This window comes from Beta vulgaris, chromosome 6, assembly GCF_026745355.1.
Source record: "Beta vulgaris subsp. vulgaris cultivar EL10 chromosome 6, EL10.2, whole genome shotgun sequence".
NCBI lineage: Eukaryota > Viridiplantae > Streptophyta > Magnoliopsida > Caryophyllales > Amaranthaceae > Beta > Beta vulgaris.
Window position 1 is genome coordinate 68,380,011 of NC_079207.1, and position 23,957 is coordinate 68,403,967.

The window sequence follows — 23,957 nt, forward strand, 5'->3', positions numbered from 1 at the left end:
GAGTAATTGCAGGGACTTGTTTATTCAAAGTTTGGGACATTAGTTTGATTTCATTAATTATGTCCATAACTCAATAGATAAGACTATAAGACCATGAAGTGATAAACAAAACTACAAAGGGGTCATGGCTTCTGCTGAATTTTTTCGACAGGTTTTTTTCGATCGTTTACAAATAAACGCAAACCACTGAACCAACACAAAGCCACAAAGGTGAAAGTTTGCTGGGCCAAAAAAAAAAGACAAAAAAGTGGGAAATAGTATGTTAAAAGACATTATTAAGATTGTTATTTGAATGTAGTGATTTATTTATAATGGAAATAGTAATTGAAAATTGAAATCACTTGTTTTTATCTTTGTCTAGTTATTAAGGTGTCATGTCATTGCACGTCAATAATTTAGGTAAATTAAAAATTATGAAATTAGGTGTTACATTTTGAAACAGTTCAGTTTGAGTCTTTGAGACAATTGTATTCTATATAGTTTAAAATTATTTTATTTAGTTTGATTCGGTTTAGTTTAAAGAAGTTTTATTCAATTTTATACAGTTCAGTTAAAAAACAGTTAGATTTAGTTCAGTTAAAAACAGTTTTATTCAGTTTGATTCAGTTCAGTTAAAAACAGTTTGAAACAGTTTTCAGTTAAATTCAGTTCATTTTCAGTTCAGTTCAGTTCAGTTTAAATCGGTTTTTCGTTCAGTTAATTTCGGTTTGATATGTTTTCGGTGAGTATCAGTTCAGTTTCAGTTCAGTTAATTGCAGTTTACTTTAATCTGATTAACTTATCGGTTTTTAACTTTTCAGTTATGGGTCAATTCAGTTCAGTTTATTCAGTTCAGTTGATCAACAGTTTGCAGTTTAACCATCGGTTTTCAACCAAACTGACAGCACTACGCAGACCCCCACTAACACAAATTATGACGTACACTCTTCCACTTTGGGAAGATGTTAGGTGGGCACCCCTCCTCAAGTGCAATGGAGGCTACCTACCTAGGCCATGAGCCTTTATGATCGCCCATCGACCCCGTCCAGGTAAGTATGTTTACTTGTAATCCACGACTTCATTTTATACCTTTGTTGTTCTTCCTATCTTCATTACTTTATTGATGTGGGACAGGAACAAAACTTCTACAACATCTTTGAACTCGAAATTGTAGTAGGTATTATTAGGCCATCAAGTTTCGAAGTCTCTGGAGGTGACAATGAAATGTGTTGCATATGAAATTCTGTGTAGTTGATATAGTTAATAGTATCATTGATCCTCATGGAAAGTAGCATTCCCTCATGGATCATCATATCTTGCTGTGTCTCTCATTCCAGAAGAATTACTTTTCAGCTTGATGAGGCAAGGCCATATAAAAAATTAACAATATTTAAAGAAAAGTATTAGGGGTGTTCCAACTTTGGAATTATTATTGTATCTTATGTCTTATATCTTATGAAGAACCATGTAACAAAGTCGTGCCATCTCTAAAGATATAACTTGCCCTGTTTATTTCAATAAAGGTTAGAAACTCGAGTTTTTTTTGTCTTGACTTTAGTAAATCTAGTATATTAGTTAGTTGTATATTATGCTTGAGTTTCTGTACTGCTCATATGTTATAAAAACTTATCATATTCCCTTATCATATCTTATGGACTTGCATATCTTATGCTTGGTGTTATTGTGTAGTTAAGTCTTTAATTTTTTGACCCTCGGATATTCTCATGGTTAGGTCTTTAAAGATAATGCTTGTCTATATAAGTCGCCTGAATGCTTTGGGTGTAAAACCTGGAATTCCCACATTCAAAGATTAATAAACAATTTCTTTGTTTATTATGCAGACACTATAGCATAAGGTTGTCTCTTCGGAGACATCTGATAAAATTGGAACGATACAGAGAAGATTAGCATGGCCCCTGCGCAAGGATGACACGCACAAATCGAGAAATGGTCCAAATTTTTTTGCCTTTTTACCACTTACTGCAGGTTTTCTTCTTATCCCTCTACCATCTGTTTTTTCTCTTTAATAAAGCCTATGTACCACGTGACACTCTCCTCAAATTTCTAATGCAAATGTTTTATGTTTATATGTACTCCTCACTTTAAAAAAATGTGTAAATGGAAGGTATCGAACACGTGACCTTTGAAATGAAAAGTAAGAATTTAACCATCAATTACACTATGACTTTGTTGTCTAATGCTTCAAATAAAATATGATGAAGTCTTGTAATAATTATAATTAACCAAAAAAAATTAAACAAGTATATATATCTTAACATTCTTTTTACGTAACTTACAAGAGAATATTGATGTCATATTCTCTTACCACAATTCCTCTTAAGGTATTGTTTTCAAACTCAAACCTTTTAAATTTTTTTTACTTATCACGTCGTGACGTGAAAATTTTTCAATTTATTAATGGATAAAAAAATAAGAAAAGTAGCAAAATAAATTATGAAATTTAAAAATAATAACATATTTGTTTATTGTAATTTGTAACTGACCCAGGGCATCGCCCGGGAAAAAAACTAGTGGAATATTTATAATGTACTTTAATTGAGGCTAAATGGACAGTAATGGTCGCAGTAGATGGAGTGCATGTTAAAAGGATAATGTCATGTTATGGGATTTTATATCTTAATTGTGATAGTCTCATACTCTCTGATATTATTTATCATTGATATTGTTGTTAATTTAGACCCTCAACATATATATATGCCTCCATTCTTTTGCCTCAATTTGGTCATTCACTTATTAGGGTTTTCCTTCGAAGACCTGTATAATGCGGCCTCAGGTTTTTTACCACTTTAAGGAGAGTGATTGATAACTTAACTCAATTCCAAGAGTTGTTGGAATTAACCTTGTAATTTTCACACTAGAAAGGATTTTATGACACCAACTATAACTTTCGTCTTTGGAAGCAAGCAGCCACACGAACTAAAGCGAGTGGAATCTATGACACTAACTCTCTCTCTATATATATACTACGGCTTTATACAAGCCATGTGTCGTGGCATGTACTCATTTTTATAGTTAGTGTTGTGGAGTCCACTGGCTCTTGTTTGTGTTGCTCCATGTACAAAAGTTGTAGTTGGTTATAGGCCAAAATTCTTTCAAAGAAAGGATGTCCTTTTATAGTGCAAAAGTTTATGTAGGAATCTAACTATCAATAATATGAAAATCTAAGGTAGTATCGTTTTTGTGAAGCTTAAGGGATGAAAAGAAAGTGCTTTCACAATCTTACCATTTTGTGGGAGTTACACAATTTACGAATTGCTAACTCAAATAATAATAATAATAATAATAATAATAATAGGAGTATACAAAGGAGCGAGATATATGGGTTACAACCCGTAATGTAAAAACAAACTTCTTTTGAATATATATAACTTTAGAAAATAAAACTCCTTTTGACTCCCTAATCTTTCTCTTTCTTTCTTTTCTTCTGCTTTTTCCTTACAAGTTACAATGAAAAACAATTCTACATTTATAGGTTCTATTTTCTAAATAAGTAGTGGATAGAAATCATTCTTAATGTTATTCTCACAAAACTACAATAAATTCTAATATAAGAAATGTAATAATAGTAATTCTAAAATTAATGTTTGCGGTTCACAACACACCCCCTCAAACTTTAATTTTCATACCGAGCATTTCTCTCAACCTTTTGAATATGTCTAGAGATAGGGGTTTTGTAAAAATATCCGCAACTTGCTGAGTAGTATTACAATACTTGAGCTCAATTGTTCCTTGCTTGAGTTGATCTCGTAAGAAATGATATCGAGTATCAATATGTTTACTTTTCCCATGTTGAACTGGATTTTTAGCAAGTTTTATCGCGGACACATTGTCTATATATATTGTCGTAGATTCTTCTTGAACATGACCAAGTTCTTGCAATAGATTTCTTAACTATATTGCTTCACAGACTGCAGATGAAGCTGCTATGTATTCTGCTTCATAGCTTCACAATGCGACAACTGGTTGTTTTTTCGAACTCCATGTAAAAGCAGTTGAACCTAGATAGAATGCATATCCGCTTGTACTATTTATTTCATCTTGATCACCGACCCAGTCACTATCTGAATAGCCATATAATGTTTTTTCATTTCCATGAGAATTCCCGTAATCTAAGGTACCTTTAATATACCTTACTATTCTCTTTGCAGTGCACCAATGTGACTCTTTCGGTGTTTCCATATATCTACTCACAAGCCCAACTCCGTATACAATATCTGGCCTTGTGATAGTTAGGTATCTTAGGCTTCCAACTAGACTCTTGTATAAAGTTGGATTGATCAATTTTCCTTCTCCATCTTTTGCCATCATTAACCCTGTTGTGACAGGAGTGCTCATAGGTTTGCATGAGGCCATTTTGAACTTTCAAGAATCTCTTTTGCATATTTCTTTTGTGAAATAAAAATTCCATCTTGACTTTGTTGGAATTCTATCCCAAGAAAGTAATTCATCAGCCCACAGTCAGTCATTTCAAATTCTTTGAACATGTCTTTTGAAATCTTCAAACATTCTTTCATTGTTACCAGTGAATAGTAGATCATCAACATATAGCTTACTATAAGAATATCATCACAATTTTCTTCATGTAGACTGCATGTTCATACGGCATTTGGTAAAACCGTTTTGTATAAATATCCATCAATGCGTGCATTCCAAGCACGAGGAGCTTGTTTCAAACCATAAAGTGCCTTTTTCAAACTGAGCACTTTATCTTCTTGTCCCTTGATAATAAAACCTTATGGTTGTTCTACTAGACTTCTTCTTCGAGAATGCCATTTAGGGATGCAGATTTAACATCAAGCTGGTATATCTTCCATTTATGATGTGCTGCAAGTGAAATCAACAATCTCACGGTATCTAAACGAGCTACGGGAGCAAATACTTCATCATAATCAACTCCATATTTTTGCTTGTAACCTTTTGCTACAAGTCTTGCCTTGTATCTGTCAATGCTTCCATCAGCACCTCTTTTGATTTTATAAACCCATTTTACACCAATAGCCTTCTGACCCTTTGGTAATGTAGCAAGCTCCCACGTATCATTCTTCTCTATTGATTGGATCTCCTCTTTCATGACAAATATCCATTCTTTTTCTTTAACAGCTTCTTCAAAATTGATCGGTTCATGATCTGTATATAGACAAAATAAATCTACTTCTTCAACTTCAGTTGTGTTCTCATAGATGTCCCTTAAGCTTCTCATCTTAACAGGTGTTTTCGATGATGAATCCGATCCTTCGGTTGATGGTGATGATGAATCATTATTATTTCGTGGAGTGTTCTGTGGAGTTAATTCAGGAATCTTCTCCGTAACATCATCATACTCTTCAAACACAATTTTCTTTTCTCTTTTTCTTGGTCATCCCATTTCCAAGATTCTCCTTCGCTGAATATTACATCTCTACTCTCAATCAACTTTCCAGTGATTGGATTATACAATTTATAAGCCTTGGATTGTAACTGTATCCAATAAAGATACATTTTTTACCACGATCATCTAATTTCTTTCTGTTTGCTTCTGGTATTTGAGCATAGGCAATGCACCCAAATACTCTCAAATGTTCAACATTTGGCTTTTCACCACTCCATGCTTCTTGTGGAGTCATATTTTTCACACTTTTCGTTGGACAACGATTTAGAATATAAGTTGTCCAAGCAACAACTTCTGCCCATAATTGCTTCGGCAATCCTCTTTCTTTCAAGATGCTTCGTGTCATGTCTAGAATTGTTCGATTCTTTCTCTCGGCAATTCCATTTTGTTGTGGTGTATAGGAGGCTGTGAATTGTTGTCGTATTCCAGTCGCTTTGCAATAATTTTTGAATAAATTTGATTTATATTCACCCCTTGATCTGATCTTAGGGTTTTCAACTTATACCCACTTTCAAGCTCCGCCCGAGCTTTAAATTGCATAAATGTATCAAATGCAGCTGATTTCTCCTTTAACATATACACCCACTGTTTCCTGCTATAATCATCTATGAAGGTAATAAAATAACGATTACCTCCTAAATATATCGGTTCCAATGGTCCACATATATCTGTGTGTACCAATTGCAATGGTGCTTTAGCTCTCTATGATAATTCCTTCTGAAATGATAGTCTAGCTTGTTTTCCTGCCGTGCATATCTCACAAACTTGTTGAGGATCTTCAATTTTAGGCAATCCATGCACCATATTCTTTGATTGCAAAAGTTTTAGGCCATTGAAATGTAAATGCCCAAAACGTTTATGCTATTTCCATGATTCATTATCCTCTGTAGCACAATAATAACACTTTTGTACTTCAGTGTTAAGTTGCAGCGGAAACATGCGATTCTTCGCCATTTTTGATTAACCAATAAGTCTTCCACTTTTATCTTTGAGTAGAAGAATATTACCCTCCATGTGAACAATATATCCTTTTTCAAGCAGTTGCCTAATACTCAGGATATTACTTTTCATATTAGGCACATAATAAACATTGGAAATGTATTCTTCATTTCCATTGTTATGAAATATTTTTATTTTTCCTTTACCTTTAACTTGTAGCTTGGATGAATCTCCCAAACTTACATTTCCTTGTACCTTCTCATCAAGATCGATAAAATATTCTCTTCTACCAAACATGTGGTTACTCGCACCAGAATCGAAAAACCACATGTCTTGTTGATTACTAGCCTCTTCATGTGCTAGTAACAATGCAGGACTTTCCTCATTGTTTTTGGATGATTCAGCGAAATTTAAATGATTTCCCTGATCCTTTTGCTTGCTCCAACATTCAGATGCATAATGTCCATATTTTTGACAATTATAGCATTGAATGTCTTTTGGCAAAATTTGCTGTCCATCTTTCTATTTTGCTACAGCCATATTTTGTGGTTCAACTAATTCTCTTGTCTCCTCTGTTTCTGTGGTGGCAAAATTTGTTGCACGAATACAGACGTAACGTCAATTTCCTATTCTTCCTTCTATTTTATTTTGCTACAGCCAAAGCTCAATAGTATTAGTATTTTGTGCTTCAATTAATTCTCCCGTCTCCTCTGTTTTTATGAATGTGCAACTGACTGCACTTGGTAATTGAAAACACAAAGTAGCACCTAAAAGTGTCTCTTCCTCTATTATGCTGTATTGCTGTATATCCCAAAAGCTTATTATTCAGGGCTTACTTACACTAGAGTTTTTCTATTTGTAGTTTCAGTTCATGATGTCCCACATCAACTGGGGAACAATGAGCCCATCACAAGTCAAGAGATAAAAACAGGATTCTTAATTGTGAATACTCATACCTTTCTCGGCCTTTTGGCTAAGATCAAGTGTAGTATCTGTTCTTATCAGTTTAATATCTGATACGTGGGTCAATGACCCACAACGATATTAAATTTATTTTTTAAGGGGGAGAATCCATCACAGTAGCTTGCTACTGGGTTACTCAAGTGTCGCCCATGCGTTGCACTACTGCACGGGCCAGGCACATCCCAACAAAACATTATATAGAAATTTATGTTACTTGGATTACTATACATGCTGCTTGGACTTCTTAATACAAGTTACAGAGATTCTAATGACATAAAACACAATTGGATCAGATTTGCTGACAAAGATTTTTGGGGATTTTCAGCGTGCTTGGTTGTGTGATTGTGTCATACTTCCAAAACAATCAGGAATTTGGTGATTTAGGTTGATCCTGAACTGGGTTTGGTGCAACATCTGCCAGAACTCTCTGATGTGTTGGCCTCAAAATAAGTCAAATACTGAATCCTTCAAAATTGGTGATAGTTGATAAAAATAGTGTTTCGCTAAACATCCCATTCGATTATAATGGTTTTTAGTTATATCTATTACAAATGATATCAAAATCGTTTGCACTATACTAGAGTCTACACAGCACTTTGAGTCCAGAAGTATGGAAGTTTGTAAATTTCTCAGCTGATAAAGGATTTAACTGAATAGTTGGGGGGGGGGGGGTTATGAGGGAAGCAATTAAGAGGCTGTCTGGCTTGTTTTGTCACCGTGGATCTCTGATACTTGTTGGCTTTACAGTTGCTTTGTCTTCCTAGGTATGTTTTGTTCTCGGGTCGCTTCTTTGTGCTTATAGTCAAAGGTTTTGTTGAGTTTGTTGATTTATACAAATGCCCACAGATGTAAGTTTTTGAAAGGTACATAAGTTAAACAGTATCGCTTTGCTTTTTTAGCAAAGCATTTATCATTCATTCAGTGAGCTCGTATCTTTTGGTGACCATTCTGCAAGTAGAAAGACTGTGCGAGGATTGATTTCTGTAAGGGAAAGAAGTTATGATTGTGTTATTACAATCTAAGTTGCAGACTTGCATATCTTGTACCTCATGTAGTTCAAAATGATAGTTATCAGAACCTCGGAGCTTAGATATTATAAGGTTTTGTTTTCTTGATGGAGAACTTGTTACGGGTTTTAAGGTGTTGGTTATTCCTCCTTAATTGGAAAAGATTTAATTAGAAAAGAACAAGAGAAATAAAAGGAGAGAAAAAGAAGGAGAGAAGTGAGAAATAAAGAAACATTTATTGGCAAATGTTTTGCGTAATTTGCATCATTAGTTTCTTAGTAATAGGTGAGTATAAATATGTAATCAGATTGATAGTTAATTCATTCAGAAATTGTAACATTGTAAGAAGTTCATATTTATTGAGAAACATTACTTTTGAGTTATACCATCGAATATTAGTTTATATTTTATAAACACTTTGTGAGTTGTTTTTATTATATCATAGAGATATAATTGTTAGCCTATTTTGTTTATACATAGAAGGGAAACGAATATTATTCCGCTGCAAGATTATTTGTGATCTTTCCCAACAGTTGGTATCAGAGCCGGATATACATACAATTGTATGAAACAAAATGGAAGATTCGAGTGTTGCATATCGGGAATGATTAAATTGACGTCGTCCAATATTCCATGTGGAAGTCTCGAATGGAGGATATCCTTTATTGTAAGGATTGTATAAACCCATCGAGGAAGAAATAAACGGAAAATAAACCGAAGATGCATGGAAATTGGATAATCGAAAGGCAGTCGGGTTAATAAGACAGCATATTAATCAAAGCATTTTTCAACATGTTGCTAATGATACAAATGCCTATAAGCTTTGGAAAAAGCTTGAGTCAATGTATGAGAGGAAGACAGCTTTAAATAAAGCTACATTGGTGAGAAGGTTGGTTCGTCTCTATACAAAGAAGGTAAAAATATGGCTGAAACATGAATGAATTTCACAAGGCATTGTTAATCAACTAACAAATGTTAGCATGACAATTGAAGATGAAGTCCAAGCCTTATTACTCCTTAGCTCATTACCCGATAGCTGGGAAACTCTTGTTATCTCGTTGAGTAATTCAGCTCCGAATGGTAAACTCACTCTTGACATGGTGAAAGATAGCTGTTTAATGAAGAAGCTAGAAGGAAAGAATTTGCCTCAAATAATCAAACTGAAGCACACATTGTTGAAAGTCGAGGGAGACCAATTTTTAGAAGCTCCCAAAGTCAAGATAAATCGAGAGGCAGATCGAAATCCAAGAAGAGGTTACTTGCTTTTATTGTCATAAGGCAGGACATAAGCAAAGTGAATGTAGAATATGGAAGGGGACATGAGTCAAAGAATGACAAGAGTAGTGATAATGAAGACAAGAAAAATGTATGGCTACAGCAGTTGGTGACGAAGTTTATTTTGTAGGTGATGACTCTGTTATAACTTACAATGAAGATTGTAGTTGGGGATGTGATACAGGTGCTTCATATCATCTAATGCAAAAAAGATTACTTCACATCTTACACTAGGGAACTTGGCTTTGTGAGGTGGAAATAATGGATCCTCAAATTATTGGTATTGGAGATGTTTGTTGGAAACCAATACAGGTTGTAAGCTTACACTACACGATGTCAGACATGTTCCAGATATTCGGCTGAATTTGATTTCGGCTGGTAAATTGACGATGAAGGGTATGCAAATCACTTTTCAAATGGAAAGTGGAAATTGTCAAAAGGCTCGATGATTGTTGCTCATGGAAAGAAGCAACAAACCCTTTATGTCACAAGTGGGAAGCTCAGCTCACAGTTGAATGTAGCTGAAGAATGTTCGACCGAGCTATGGCATAAGCGACTCGGACATATGAGTGAGAAGGGATTGCAAATCCTCACTCGAAAGCAACTCCTTCCATTGAAGGATGTTAATTTGAAATCATGTGTTGATTGTTTGGCAGGAAAAAACATAGAGTTTCATTTCAAGAAATCCACCATCTAGAAGACCCCGGGTTCTAGATTTGGTTCATACAGACGTTTGTTCTATGACAGAGAAATCTCTTGGTGGTGCATCATATTTTGTTACATTATTGATGACCATTCCAGGAAAGTGTGGGTCTTTCTTTTAAAAAGTAAAGACCAATCTTTGACGCGTTTAAGGAGTTTCATGCAAAAGTAGAAAGAGAAATTGGCATGAAATTGAAATGTGTGCGATCCGATAATGGTGGTGAGTATAGAGGTCCATTTGAAGAATATTGCAGGAAGTATGGGATAAAGCTTGAGAAAACTGTCCCAAAAACACCTCAACAAAATGGTCTTGCTGAGAGAATGAATCGAACGATCACGGAGAAAGTTCGTTCGATGTTATCACACGCAAAGTTACCCAAATCTTTTTGGGGGGAGGCAGTAAAGACTGCAGTTCATTTGATTAATCTTTCTCCTTCAGTTCCACTTGATGGTGATGTTCCACAAATGATATGGTCTGGGAGAAAAGTTTACTATGAAAGTTTAAAGGTGTTTGGTTGTAGAGCCTTCGTCCACATCCCGAGGGATGAAAGATCAAAACTTGATAGCAAGACAAAACAATGTATTTTTCTTGGCTATCCGAAGATGAGTTCGGTTATAGGCTATGGAGTCCTACTGAAAGAAAGATAGTCAGAGTAGAGATGTTGTCTTCTTTGAAGATCAAACCATTAAAGACACACAAAAAGTGGGAAAATCAACAACATCCCATGAAGAATCACCTATAAATATGAATCCAAGTCCTTCTCAGGATATTATTAATGATCACGGGGGAGAAGTACACAGAGAAGATCAACCTCAACATATAGATGATGACGAGGATGAAAATAATGAGAATGTGGAACAAATGAACAACAAGAGAGTCAACCACTACAATTAAGAAGGTCTAGCAGAGATAGACGACTTCCAGAAAGACTTGCTAGTGGTGAGTATCAATTGCTTACTGAAGGGGGAGAGCCAGAGTCTTATGAAGAGGCTATAGAGATAACCCCATAAAGAGTGGATGCAAGCCATGCAAGATGAGTTAAAATACTTGCATGAGAATCATACATTTAATTTGGTACAATTACCAAATGGTCGACGAGCACTCAAAAATAAGTGGGTGTTCAGATTGAAGACTGAACAAAATATCCGCAACCAAGATACAAAGCAAGGTTGGTTGTGAAGGGGTTCAGTCAAAAGAAAGGTATTGACTTTGAAGAATATTCTCACCAGTGGTGAAAAGTCGTGAATACGAGTTGTTCTAGGGATGGCAGCATGCTGGATTTAGAAATTGAACAGCTAGATGTGAAAAAGCCTTCCTACATGGGGATTTGGAAGAATATATATGGAACAACATGAGGGATTTCAGGTTAAGGGAAAAGCACATGGTATGTCGTTTAAGTAAGAGCTTGTATGGTTTAAAACAAGCTCCACGCCAGTGGTATCGAAATTTGAATCCTTTATGAAGGACCATAACTACCACAAGACGACATCAGATCATTGTGTGTTCATTAAAAGATTTACAGACGGAGATTTTATCATTTTACTCCTTTATGTTGATGATATGTTAATCATTGGTCATGATACTAATAAAATCGCCAATTTGAAAAAGGCGATGAATAAGTTCTTTGCCATGAAAGACTTAGGACCAGCAAAACAGATACTTGGCATGAAAATCTCCCGTGACAGGAAAAATAAAAGGTTATGGTTGTCACAGGAAAGATATATAGAGAAACTACTTGAGAGGTTTCATATGCATAAGGCTAAGCCGGTGAGCTCTCCACTTGCAGGTCATTTTAAATTAAGCTCTCAACAATGTCCTACAAGTGATAAAGAAAAAGAAGAGATGGATAAAGTTCCTTATGCATCTGCAGTTGGTAGTTTGATGTATGCTATGGTTTGTACAAGACAGACATTGCCTATTCAATAGGTGTTGTTAGTAGGTTTCTCTCTAATCCAGGAAAAGAACACTGGGAAGCGGTGAAATGGATATTAAGGTATCTACGTGGCACGTCAGAAATGTGTTTATGCTTTGGTCAAGGAGATCCTGTGTTAAAAGGATACACAAATGCAGATATGGCAAATGATATTGATTCGCGAAAGTCAGTGTCAGGTTATATATGATGACTTTTGCAGGGGGAGCTATATCATGGCAATCAAGATTACAAAAATGTGTTGCTTTATCAACAACAGAAGCTGAGTATATTGTGGACAGAAGCTTGCAAAGAGTTGTTGTGGATGAAGAATTTCCTACAAGAGTTAGGAATTATACAAGAAAATTATATACTTTATTGTGACAGTAAAGTGCTATTCATCTGGGGAAAAATCCACCTTTCATGCTCGTTCTAAACATATAGACGTAAGGTATCATTGGATACGAGAGGTCTTTGAAGCCAAGCTATTGATTTGGAAAAGATCCATACTGACCACAATGGCTCAGATATGATGACCAAAATATTGACCGTTCAAAAGCTTGATGTATGTCGAGGGGAAGCGGGTTTATCAAAAATTTATAATAAGTCGGAAAGGGGAGATTTTGTTGGTTATTCCTCCTTAATTGGAAAAGATTTAATTAGAAAAGAACAAAGAAAAAAAGGAGAAAAAAGAAGGAGAGAAGTGAGAAATAAAGAAACATTTATTGGCAAATGTTTTGCGATAATTTGCATCATTAGTTTCTTAGTAATAGGGTGAGTATAAATATGTAATCAGATTGATAGTTAATTCATTCAGAAATTGTAACATTGTAAGATAGTTCATATTTATTGAGAAACATTACATTTTGAGTTATACCATCGAATATTAGTTTATATTTTATACACTTTGTGAGTTGTTTTATTTATATAGAGATATAATTGTTAGCCTATTTTGTTTATACATAGAAGGGAAAACGAATATTATTCCGCTGCAAGATTATTTGTGATCTTTCCCAACATAAGGCTATTGCAGACTGGCATATCTTATGACTAGAGGAGTATCATTCTTTACCATTGGTGACATTGCTAATAATATATCCTAACTTTGTTATGTTTAATAGTAAATTGAATAATTATATATCCTAACTCTGGTATGTTCATGTTTGCTTGAAGCCCACAAGAAATCCAGTTTTTTGGGTGTCAAAGAGTTGCCTGGAAAGCAACACCTGATAGCCTCAAAGAGTAATTTTTCTTGTCCTTCAATTTCATGAAGTCTATTGCCTGTTTCTTTGGGGAACAATTTGAGGGTTTCTTGGGATATTAATAAAACATTATATAGGAAATTCAAGCTTTGTAGATGTCTTGTGTTCCTCCATTGAAATGAAGCAGCTCTCCATTCCCCCCCCCCCCACAACACACGTAGAGTAAAACCATGTAAGTCCTTGTGATCATGTTTCACTCTTCTTTGTTTTTCGATTGATTATTAGTTGTTGTCTCAGCTTTGCAAAAATCAGAAGCAAACCACGCACTTTAGCTCATAACAGTCTTTTGGATATTGTTAAAGAAGACGCTGGTCTAGGTTAACTAACTTTGTGCTAGTGCTTGACAATTAGTTGATCATTTTTCGGTGGTGCTCAGTCGCAATATAATGTCACATGCTTTGGTAGTTTTGTTCCATCCAACTGCTTTGATATTTTACTTCATGAAGGAGATAAAGGATCCTTATTCCTTACTTTGTTGATTTCTGTGTTGCATTATGCTAATTGTTGTTGTCCGAAATGTATCTAATAAGAAATATATTTGCCTGAAATACATCTGACAGTGTTTAGTTGTAGAGTCTCTCTGGTTGACGCCATTAGAATATTTTCACCCCTCACCCACTTCTGCTGTTCTCTGATTTTAGTTGCTGCTTTATGCTGAAATTCTGTAGGAAAATTTCCTGTTTAAAGTGATCAAATGATCATTCCACGTACCTGATGTTGACTTTATCACACATAGGAAACCCGCTGTTGAGGCTGGAATGACCAGAAAAAGAGAGGTATGTAAGATTACAAAGCATACTTCTACTTTTCTTCGTCTTGTTGGCTAACATCAAGTGTAGTATCTGTCTTATCAGTTAAATATCTTATGTCACAAGTGTGGGTTGCATAGTCTTAAAGTTACCCATAGCAAGTTAGCAGCAGATCAGAAAATTCTCGAAATATTTGTTGGAGATCATTTTGGAAGTTCTCAGTGAGTAATATACATAAAAGGTTGGGTAAAAGTTGAATTAAAAGGGACAAGCTGAATCTAATGTGGAGTAACCTGAACATCTAAAATGTCTAATGAAAGCTGGTTGAGATATTAGGCTTCTTTTTCCAGTGGTGTTTTGTTTGCAAGGTTGGCTGCCAACAGTTGCATCAAGCCCATGTTCGTGCTAGTACAGTCTGAGGTTTAAAACCTACTAGTCCCACATTTATGATTTTGAAAACCGAGTTCTTTGTTTATTATCTAGGGGGTGCAACATTTGATTGTCTCTTCGGAGACATCTGATAAAATTGGAACGATACAGAGAAGATTAGCATGGCCCCTGCGCAAGGATGACACGCACAAATCGAGAAATGGTCCAAATTTTTTCCCACCTAGCAGATTTTTTTTCTCCAACCTTTTTTTGTTCTAATCTAAGCATTGTGAAATCCGAGGACATGACAGACTTATTCGACCTTTAGATTAAGTTTTTTGTCTCTTATCAAGTTATTCTTTTCAAATCTGATACGTGAACTTTTAAATTTTTGTTCAGACGTTTGACCCATACTCGAAAAGTTGTCTGATTGGTTTACTAGTTATCCCAATTGGAGGCTTTTTTCAATCTCGAAGAGTTATCAGAGTAGCTAGTTGTAGTTTAGCACTAGAAAAGGATTGATTGTGAAGCTTTAATATGAATTTTTTTTTAAGGGGGATGTCATTTGTAAATTAACTTTCATCTGAGATATGGATGTATCATCTGGCATTCCTTTCTTTGGAATGGAAAATAATAAACCTGTAGTTATCTTATATCCTTTTTAAAGGAAAACAGAAAATTACTTTTCATTGGAAATTAACTTAAGCAAAACACTTACTTTACATAAAAAATATTAAATTATATATCATTGATTCCATTGTAACAATTAGATGAAATCTTCTTATTGAATTAATGAAAGTCCCTAATAGGAAGCTGAAATATTATTCTGAGATTAATGGAAGCTCCTAATAGGAACTCCCTCCAAAAATAAACGTATGCCACTTAATGCAGCGAGCACACGGTATTCTTTAGTAAAAGGCGAAAGAATAGTTCGCTTTGTGCTCAATGCATGGCTGCGTGAACGTAGCAATGAAAGGCACAGGAATTTTATACTGTAGTTCTAGCTTGGTCGTTATACCTGACTGATGTGGGGTTTCTTGATAGGACTATAGGGAAATTACTATCCACCATAAGACCACAGCACAGAAGTACCTCTCAACTTAATGTTACAGATTGTGTGGATCTTTTGTTAGGCTCTTATATAACATCCAAAGTTCATATGTATGCCGGCTCAACCTGAGTCAGGCTATGACTGGATCTGCTGTATTGTTTTATATTTTTATGTGATAAAGGATTAAGGAATTCAACGTGGATGGCCGTCACTTGGGATTGTACTAATTCTTACATTTTAGTTATTTGTGCTCTTTAAGTTTTCTGAATAATTTATGAATTTCTAGAATTAGCTAAGCAATAAGCAATTAAGCATCTCAACAGATTAAGCCATATGAGCCCTCACTGTTCTTGACAAAAGGATGAAATTGGCGAAGCCATATGCCGTGTCATTTGAGGAGGGACCGTGGTGAATGGGATTGTGGGAAATCAATGTTTGGTTCAGAATTCATTTGGAGTGAAAGGATTCCCCAGTAAGGGTATTCTTGTAGGGTGATTATATACTGTAAGAGAATCGTAGAAAGAATATCTACAGGAATATATTGATATATCTGCATATGTCAACCTTATTTTAGCTTCTTTGTTACAGTCGTGAATGGTAGGTTATTTTTTAGCAGTCAAAATATTTCTTGGACTGTTGCTGCCGGAGTTTAGCGTTTCAATCTAACCGAAGGGAAAAGATAATACTTGCCTGTTCATCTTGTAAAACAGACTTAAGCTTTGTTGCATTTACTCTTGTACAGAAGTTAAAAATCTGACAGAGCATGTATCATTTCCTTTAGCAATGGAAGTGAGTCCCGGAGTCGCATAGTTTTATTCGGTGTAGTTCGAAATGATAGCTATCTGACACTTGGAGCTTCAACATAACACAAATAAACAATTGAAACTTCTGCAACAGTTGAAAATTCTGATTAGTTTAGTGTTCCAAAGTTTTGGGATAAAATTGATTAGGGGTTGCGCGAACGCAGACCCCACTAACACAAATTATGACGTACACTCTTCCACATTGGGAAGATGTTAGGCAAATATCCCTGCCAAAGTGCAATGGAGGCCACCTGCCTAGGCCATGAACCTTCTTGATGGCCCATTGACCCCGCCCAGGTAAGTAAGTTTACCAATATTCGATGACTTTAATTTATATCTATGTTGCTCATCCCATTTCTGAACTTCATTGATGTGGGATGGTAAGTTGGTAACTAAATCTCTGGACACATTTGTAAACTTGGAATTGTGGTGAAGGTCAAACCATCAAGTACTAAAGTCTTCGATGGTGACATTGATGTAGCTTGCATCTAAATTAAAGTTAAACCATGGATTCTCATATCTTAAGCAGAAGCATCTTCGGACGTGTCATATTGTGCTGTCTTTCTCTCTTTGCAGAACACTTTGTTAGCTTGGTCATGCATCTGGGAAAATATCTAAGAGCACTTGAAGTACATGACAAAGTCAACAAGGTGTTTTGGAGCTGAATTAAGGTAACATGGTCACCTAAACATCTTTGTAGTTTCTTTACCGTATGATCCCCATAAATGTTTCCAATCTTTACTGATTATTGGCAATACATAATTAAAACTTTGGCATCATAGCACAGGGCTCCAAAGAGTCATGGTACATTAGAGACAATCTCTTTGCTTTGCCAGGGTTATGGTTGTGTTTTTTGTCAACTTGGCAAGATTACATGTAACATAGTTGCATCGTCTCCCTAGGTATGATCTGTTCTCGGGTCGGTTGATCATGGTTTTATTTGAAGGCTTTGTTGAATTTGGTTATTTGTAAATATGTTTACAGACTTGAGCTTGTTGCAAATACTATAGTAGAAGAGTTGTTGGTACTTTATTTCATGCTTTGGTTTTTGAGCAAAGCATGTACATTAATTCCATTCAGTGAGCTGTGGCAATGAGAAGTGTCTAGAAAAAAGGGATTGTGAACTTGTGATAGTACTATTACAATCTGAATTGCAGCTTTCACATCTTATGCTTGATATTTCAATTCTCTGACACTTAGGTATCTCAAGATTTTGGCTTCTGTGATGGATTGTTCTGAGGCTATTGCAGAGTTGCATATATTATGCCTAATGCAGTATGAATCTTCACCATCGGTGACATAATCGGAAAGTAAGATAATATCCTCACTTGTTTTTTAGCTTTTGGTCTATTTTCCTTGAGGTTTGGGTGCCTCTTGGCCATTGTGTTTTTCTTACATTTTGAAAAAACAAGATCGTATTTGGTTGTGAGAGAAGAGTAGTTTTGCCTTGTGAGCTGTAGGCTTTAGTATGCTTAAAAACAAGCATCTTCAGTTGTTGTATAAGATCTGTTCAGTTTGTATATGAGTAAATCTTATAGAAGTATACAAGTGTGGATGATTCTTTGTTTCTAGGTACTAGCTAACTAACTTTGTGCTAATACTTGACAATGATTTGTTTATTATGGCTGGTGCTCAGTTTTAATTCATTGCCACTGAAATATTTTCTGCATTCACCTGCTTTTGCTGTGCTCTGATTTTACTTGTTGCTTATGTCTAATTGCAGATTTTATTTATTTTCTAAACTCTGGAAAACTTTCCTATTTGAATGATCATCCCACACGTGTAATGTTGACTCTATCTAACTATTTAGCATAGTAAATCCACAGTTGGGGAAGAAATTACCATCTGAAAAGTAGAGGTATGCAAGATTACAAAGCCTTCTTTTCCCGTCTTGCTGACTAAGAAGTGCAGTATCTGACATATCAGTTTAAGTCTAGATTTGGTTTTGTAATGCAATCTTGGGGTTATGCAGTTAAAATCTTGAAACTTACACTGCCACTTCTGATATAATCTTTCTCATTTCACAAGTTGGTGTGCTATGTGTGTATAGACAGTATAGTGTATTTTGCCATGTTAGTTATTGGCAGGATCATGGGATGCTTTATGAGATTACCTAAGTTCGAGTCCTCCCCCACAATTTTCAGTATGACGCTGTCACTTTTAAGTTTAAAATGAGAAGTGGTATCTCTTGTGCAAGCTGGACTTGCATTATGAGATAACTGATCCAAGTACGTTTGGTTTATTCAAGGTTCTTTTTAAACATCATGTCTATAGCTGTGGAGTTGCATAGTATTAATCTTACCAACGGCAGATTAGAAAGTCTCAGAATATATTCCTTTCTAAAGGGATGTCATAATTTTCCTCCTTATTCCTTACATTTTCCTTTTAAATTGCGTTCTCCATTAGAAAATGTTTTTGTCTAATCGAACAAAGTCTTACTTAAGAGAGAGAATAAATGAGAAGGGAGGAGCCTGTATCTAATTAGATTGGCTGTCTTTTCCTATTTTTCTTATGAAGACTGCTTTTTGTTAGAATGGACCATGGTGATTTGATTTCCTGTACCTCCATGGTTTACCAATAATCAGTCTCAAATTGTTTACCCTCATTTTTGCACGGCCATCTATATTCCCACCATCCCCCTGTTTTATCTAGTGTTAAACTCTATGTTACTCCAACCCCTTCATTTACCTCAAAAACCGGGTGTCGTGTCAGACACGACACTTCACTTGTATACTTCATTGTAAACTAAAAACTTATCTTTTTTCTACAAAATAGCCGAGTCGGACACTTTGGACACCCTTATACGAGTAGACCCTAAATTCGTGTCTGAGTAACATAGGTTAAACTTAGTGTATGTGCTATGAGTTCTCTTATTTAGAGTGGTGTTTTGTTTGAAAGTGCATCTAGCCCATGTTGGTGTAGCATGCCGGAAGACATCGAATGTTTGGCGAGCCTGTGTTTGCAGGGACTTGTCTGTTTCTGTGATTCTTTGCTACAACTCCCACATTGAAGATTTCAGAAACTATTTCTTGGTTTATTAATCAGAGGCTGCAGAATAAAATTGTCTCTTCGGAGACATCTGATAAAATTGGAACGATACAGAGAAGATTAGCATGGCCCCTGCGCAAGGATGACACGCACAAATCGAGAAATGGTCCAAATTTTTTTGGCCTTTTTTGCCCCTTTCTGCAGGTTTTCTTTTTATCCCTCTTCAATCTGTTTTTCTTTTTGAATATGGGGGATATTGAACTCAGGAGAGACTGTTATTCAGCCTTTAATGTGAAGATGGCACACACAAATCGAGAAATAGTACTATAGCCTTTTAGCTTTTTACGTTGCCTCCTTCAGTATAAGATGAGACCACATAAAAAAAATAGTATTGGATAGCACTGGTGATATACTAGGGGTGTGTTTGGCAATGGTAGTTGAGGTTGCAGTAGCTCTAAGAGTGGTTGTTAGTTGTGCTAGAAGGTATTAGTGGTTAGTGTGTAGCGGTTGGGGTATAATAATGGTGTTCGTTAAACCAAGTTGTTAGAGTAGTTGTTTACATTTATTAGTCAATAACTCAAACATAACTTTAATGTAAAATTTATATGCCATCCACTGTCCCAAAAGCTATACGTTTTGACTCACTACTCGAACACTACTTCTACTACTAAAAGCTATCCACACTGCAACCTGACCAAGCACTCCTATTTTTTCTTTTAATCTAAAACTTATGAGACTTTTAGTGATTAATGTGGTTGATATATTTTCTCCCTTGCGTTTCTGCTTCTGCGTTGCTCTAGAATTTACCTTCTGGTAGTTTTTATTTTGCATAATATGATGTTCTCCATAAATGCTATGGGAGCTATCACATCAAACATGAACTATGTTCCACATTAGAGGGAACAGGTAAGACCGAATGACCAGAGGGGGGAGGAAGATGAAAAAAAAAACAGACGTAAAGGTAAGCAAACCATACTTTCTCGGTCTTTTGGCTAAGATCAAGTTTAGTTTTGTTTTACCTATATGAGCCACGAAGGCCGTATAAAGAAGGGGAGGGGAGATTCGAACCTGTGACATATCGTTAACAACACCTCAAACCTAACCACTAGGCCAAGACATCCTTGGTAAGATGAAGTTTAGTGCCTAAGCTATGGAACCATAACATTAAGCCGGTAACTCGCGGCTGGGATCATCGAGTGTCGCCCATTTATTGGGCTGCTGCACGGACCTGGCACGCCCCACTAATACACTGCTCCAAATCTGGCTGTTCAATGTAAGGTCCTCTTTTTTAGTAACTTTGATAGTCATGTTCTCATGATAGCTTTTTTTTACCAATTTAAAAATTTGTGCATGTTGTAGGTGATGGAAGGATCCAGAGAATTGAGATGCTTAAAAGCTTAGAGTTTATCACACTTTGTGCAAGGATGGCATACAGAGACCGAAGTTGAAGATATATGCAGTCTTTTTCAGTCACTGAGTTATTGTTCCATATTGCAAAAAAAATTCAATACTAGTGATAATGGAAGTTCCATAAAAGAACTCCCTACAAAAATAAACGTATGCCACTATATGCAGCGAGCACACGGTATTCTTTAGTAAAAGGCGAAAGAATAGTTCGCTCTGTGCTCACTGCATGGCTGCGTGCTTTTTCATTGAACCAGCTCTTCAGTTTTATTACTCATCATGCTTAGTGGGATAATTTCTTCTTCTAATGTGGGACAATCCTATCATTCCATTATTCCATATTGTACTTATCTTTGGTATTAAAATACACCACCATTATCTCTATTATATAAGCCAAGGGAAGAGGTGTGGTGTCCTCTTTTCAAGTGACTAAAATACCCTTAATGATCTAATTAATGAAATGAAAAAAATTACAAAAGCAAATCATTTAAAAATTCTCATTCCAACTTGCCATTTAAAACAAGTTTAAAATGGTATATGCATCAAATACTTCAATCAAAAATTAATTGGACAAAATATTTATACCTTATAAAAAAAGATGGCATACATAACGTGTACATGAAAAGTCTGAACATTCACTACCTTTGATACTCTTTAATTCAGTTAAACCAACTCATTATTTTTGTTCTTTCTGTTCAATATTCATTCACAAAAACTTAATGTTAACAATCACTCACAACCTTTTTATTTTTTTTACATTAGCAAATTAATATATCTAAATTCATCTAACTGTTGAATTTTTCACATTTAAGTTTAATCATAAATAAAATACGAATGGAGTATCTAATAGAATAACAAATTTTGAAATTAACGCACGCATCGCGTGCATATGAAGGCTAGTATATATGGTAAACCAAGGGAATCCTTGTGTTAAGTGGCATTTGTATGTTGTATTTGGCTGTCGATATACTTTTCTATAAAATGGAAAAAAAATTGTTTTGTATCAATAGAAAGAAAGATTGGTATCAATATAGTTGTATGATATACCTACTTGGTATTGCCTCCATAAAGAGATACCAAGTGTTTCTCAATATCTTTGGTTTAAGTGATTTGACATACATACAAAGATAGTGTGCAATAATTCGTAAATTTCATCATGGACTCATTTTCTCATGCCTCCTCTGGTATTCTCATTAATGAGAAAAGATCTCACTCGTTTGCGCATTCCAGAGGCCTAAGATAAGGGGACTTCATGTCCCCGTACCTATTTAATATATGCATTGATGTCTTGTCTAAATGGATTAACCAAGTTTGTGTACAAAAAGATTGGACCCTTGTTTGGGTAGGTCGGCAGAGAGTTTCAATTTCTCACCTTTTATATGCAGATGACCTTTTACTTTTTGGAAGGGTGGATGAATATACTATGTTTACGTTGATGGATATTCTAAAAAGATTTTGCCAAGTCTCTGGACAAAAAATAAATGAGGATAAAAGTCGCCTTATTTTCTCCCCTAACACACTTGAAGAGCATAAAAACCTTTTTCAAAACATCCTCTCTATTGGTGAAAGTAAAAATCTTGGGATGTACCTAGGTCTCCCCTTCCTTCACAAGTGCCCCCCCAAAAGTGAGATCCAATTCATTATTGAGAAAATGAAGGGTCATTTGGCTTCTTGGAAAACAATTTTTTTTGCCAAAAGCGGGACGCTTGTGTCCTATCTCCTCCACCCTTAACATGATGTCACGTTATTATATACAAGTAACATACCTTCCCGCCTCCTTTCATGTCAAGCTAGATAAAATTTGTAGAGATTTTTGTGGGAGAGTTCGGATGACAAAAGAAAACTCCAATTAGCGACCCAAGAAAGGATTTCATGGCCTAAGTCATTAGGAGGTTTGTGAATTAGAAAACATAAGATTCTTAATGTGGCATATATGGCTAATTTAGCATGGAGGTTAAGCCAGGGGAAAGAGAGTTTGGCCTCCAAATGTATAATTTCCAAATATATTCATCTGAACTATGTTACCAAGGCAAAGAATGGATCCACTTTGTGGAAGGGGCTTGAGATGGGATGGAACCTTCTTAATGAGCATACCGCTTGGAGTTTAGGAGATGGCAAAAATATATCATTTTGGTGGGATAAGTGTGTAGATGGTCAGAAACCTAAATCACGTGTTATAGGACCTCTCACAAAAATTGAAAACGATTTAAGTGTAAGAGATAATATAATTGTTCACGAGCAATGGAACTTCCAAAGCCTAACCTTGGGCGTTCCCACTTGGATGATTGATAGTTTGATACAATCAGTAGCTTTCCCCTACCACAGGACCACTATTGTGACCAGATCATTTCAAATTTTCTAACCCATAAGGGCTTCTCACTTGCTAAGGTTTATGAGGCCTCCCGTAATCCAGTCATCGAAACTCCAGATAGGAAGTTCAACGCGATATGGAAGTGCCCCACTCTTCCCAAAATTAAATTCTTCCTATGGCTTTTGTCATTAGGACGAATTCCCTCTTGCTACCATCTTTACCAATGCTCCATTATCTCGTCTCTTATGTGTCTGATAAGTCATATTTATATATAGTTTTTAGGTGCATTTAAGTTGCATTTTAGAGCATTTAGTTTCATATTTAGGTTCATTATTGCATTATATTCTTAAATTATGTTTTTCTATTTCTATTCGGTATGTTTTCTTATTTTTGATGAATTTCAGGCATTGAAGACGTATTTGGAGTATGATTAGCTAAACTTGAGGATTAGGAGCATTTGGAAAGGAGTTACAATGAATAAGGATCGTATGGATATGTCATAGTACGAGTTTGAGCAAAAACGAAGCGGAAAATCATTAGAAGAAATGTGAAAAAGGAGTCATGTCTACTCTTCTGATCATAACTTTTGATGTGCTTCTTGTAATTGAGTAATTCCAGCAGATTTGGAAACTAGACTTGAAGAGCTTTCCAACGATAGGTGGCACGCCCCGAGGAGACTTTTAGTCAAGGAGTTATGTCTTTCGAAAGATTGCACTGTTTCTGCTGGAATCTGCCACGCGTACGCGCGGATCACTAATCCGCCTATTAATGATTTAATTAATACTTTCCTTATCTTGAAAATTACTTTTCTAGTCATATTAGGTTAAAATATATTATTTAGATTAGTTTTTCATTC

General features: G+C 35.5%; 2 long non-coding RNA genes and 8 other non-coding genes across 10 annotated transcripts; 6 read left to right on the plus strand and 4 right to left on the minus strand.

The window, feature by feature from the left end:
* Nucleotides 1–741: 741 nt before the first annotated feature.
* On the plus strand, nt 742–1,941 carry LOC125499084 (uncharacterized). The gene is made up of 2 exons (XR_007275758.2): nt 742–1,028; nt 1,821–1,941. It is a non-coding gene; the product is annotated as an uncharacterized LOC125499084 (long non-coding RNA).
* On the minus strand, nt 875–1,036 carry LOC125499248 (U1 spliceosomal RNA). The gene has a single exon (XR_007275963.1). It is a non-coding gene; the product is annotated as a U1 spliceosomal RNA (small nuclear RNA).
* On the plus strand, nt 1,839–1,941 carry LOC125499127 (U6 spliceosomal RNA). Its single transcript, XR_007275846.1, has one exon. It is a non-coding gene; the product is annotated as a U6 spliceosomal RNA (small nuclear RNA).
* A 5,318-nt stretch (nt 1,942–7,259) lies between these two features.
* LOC125499269 (U2 spliceosomal RNA) lies at nt 7,260–7,456 on the plus strand. The gene has a single exon (XR_007275984.1). It is a non-coding gene; the product is annotated as a U2 spliceosomal RNA (small nuclear RNA).
* A 480-nt stretch (nt 7,457–7,936) lies between these two features.
* LOC104897769 (uncharacterized) lies at nt 7,937–21,169 on the plus strand. Its single transcript, XR_008969771.1, has 6 exons — nt 7,937–8,410; nt 13,188–13,406; nt 14,095–14,202; nt 16,975–17,069; nt 17,599–20,659; nt 20,746–21,169. It is a non-coding gene; the product is annotated as an uncharacterized LOC104897769 (long non-coding RNA).
* Nucleotides 14,677–14,779, plus strand: LOC125499126 (U6 spliceosomal RNA). Its single transcript, XR_007275845.1, has one exon. It is a non-coding gene; the product is annotated as a U6 spliceosomal RNA (small nuclear RNA).
* On the minus strand, nt 15,384–15,499 carry LOC125499288 (U5 spliceosomal RNA). Its single transcript, XR_007276002.1, has one exon. It is a non-coding gene; the product is annotated as a U5 spliceosomal RNA (small nuclear RNA).
* LOC125499204 (U1 spliceosomal RNA) lies at nt 16,542–16,703 on the minus strand. The gene has a single exon (XR_007275921.1). It is a non-coding gene; the product is annotated as a U1 spliceosomal RNA (small nuclear RNA).
* Nucleotides 19,462–19,564, plus strand: LOC125499125 (U6 spliceosomal RNA). Its single transcript, XR_007275844.1, has one exon. It is a non-coding gene; the product is annotated as a U6 spliceosomal RNA (small nuclear RNA).
* Nucleotides 20,909–21,025, minus strand: LOC125499283 (U5 spliceosomal RNA). Its single transcript, XR_007275997.1, has one exon. It is a non-coding gene; the product is annotated as a U5 spliceosomal RNA (small nuclear RNA).
* Nucleotides 21,170–23,957: the final 2,788 nt, after the last annotated feature.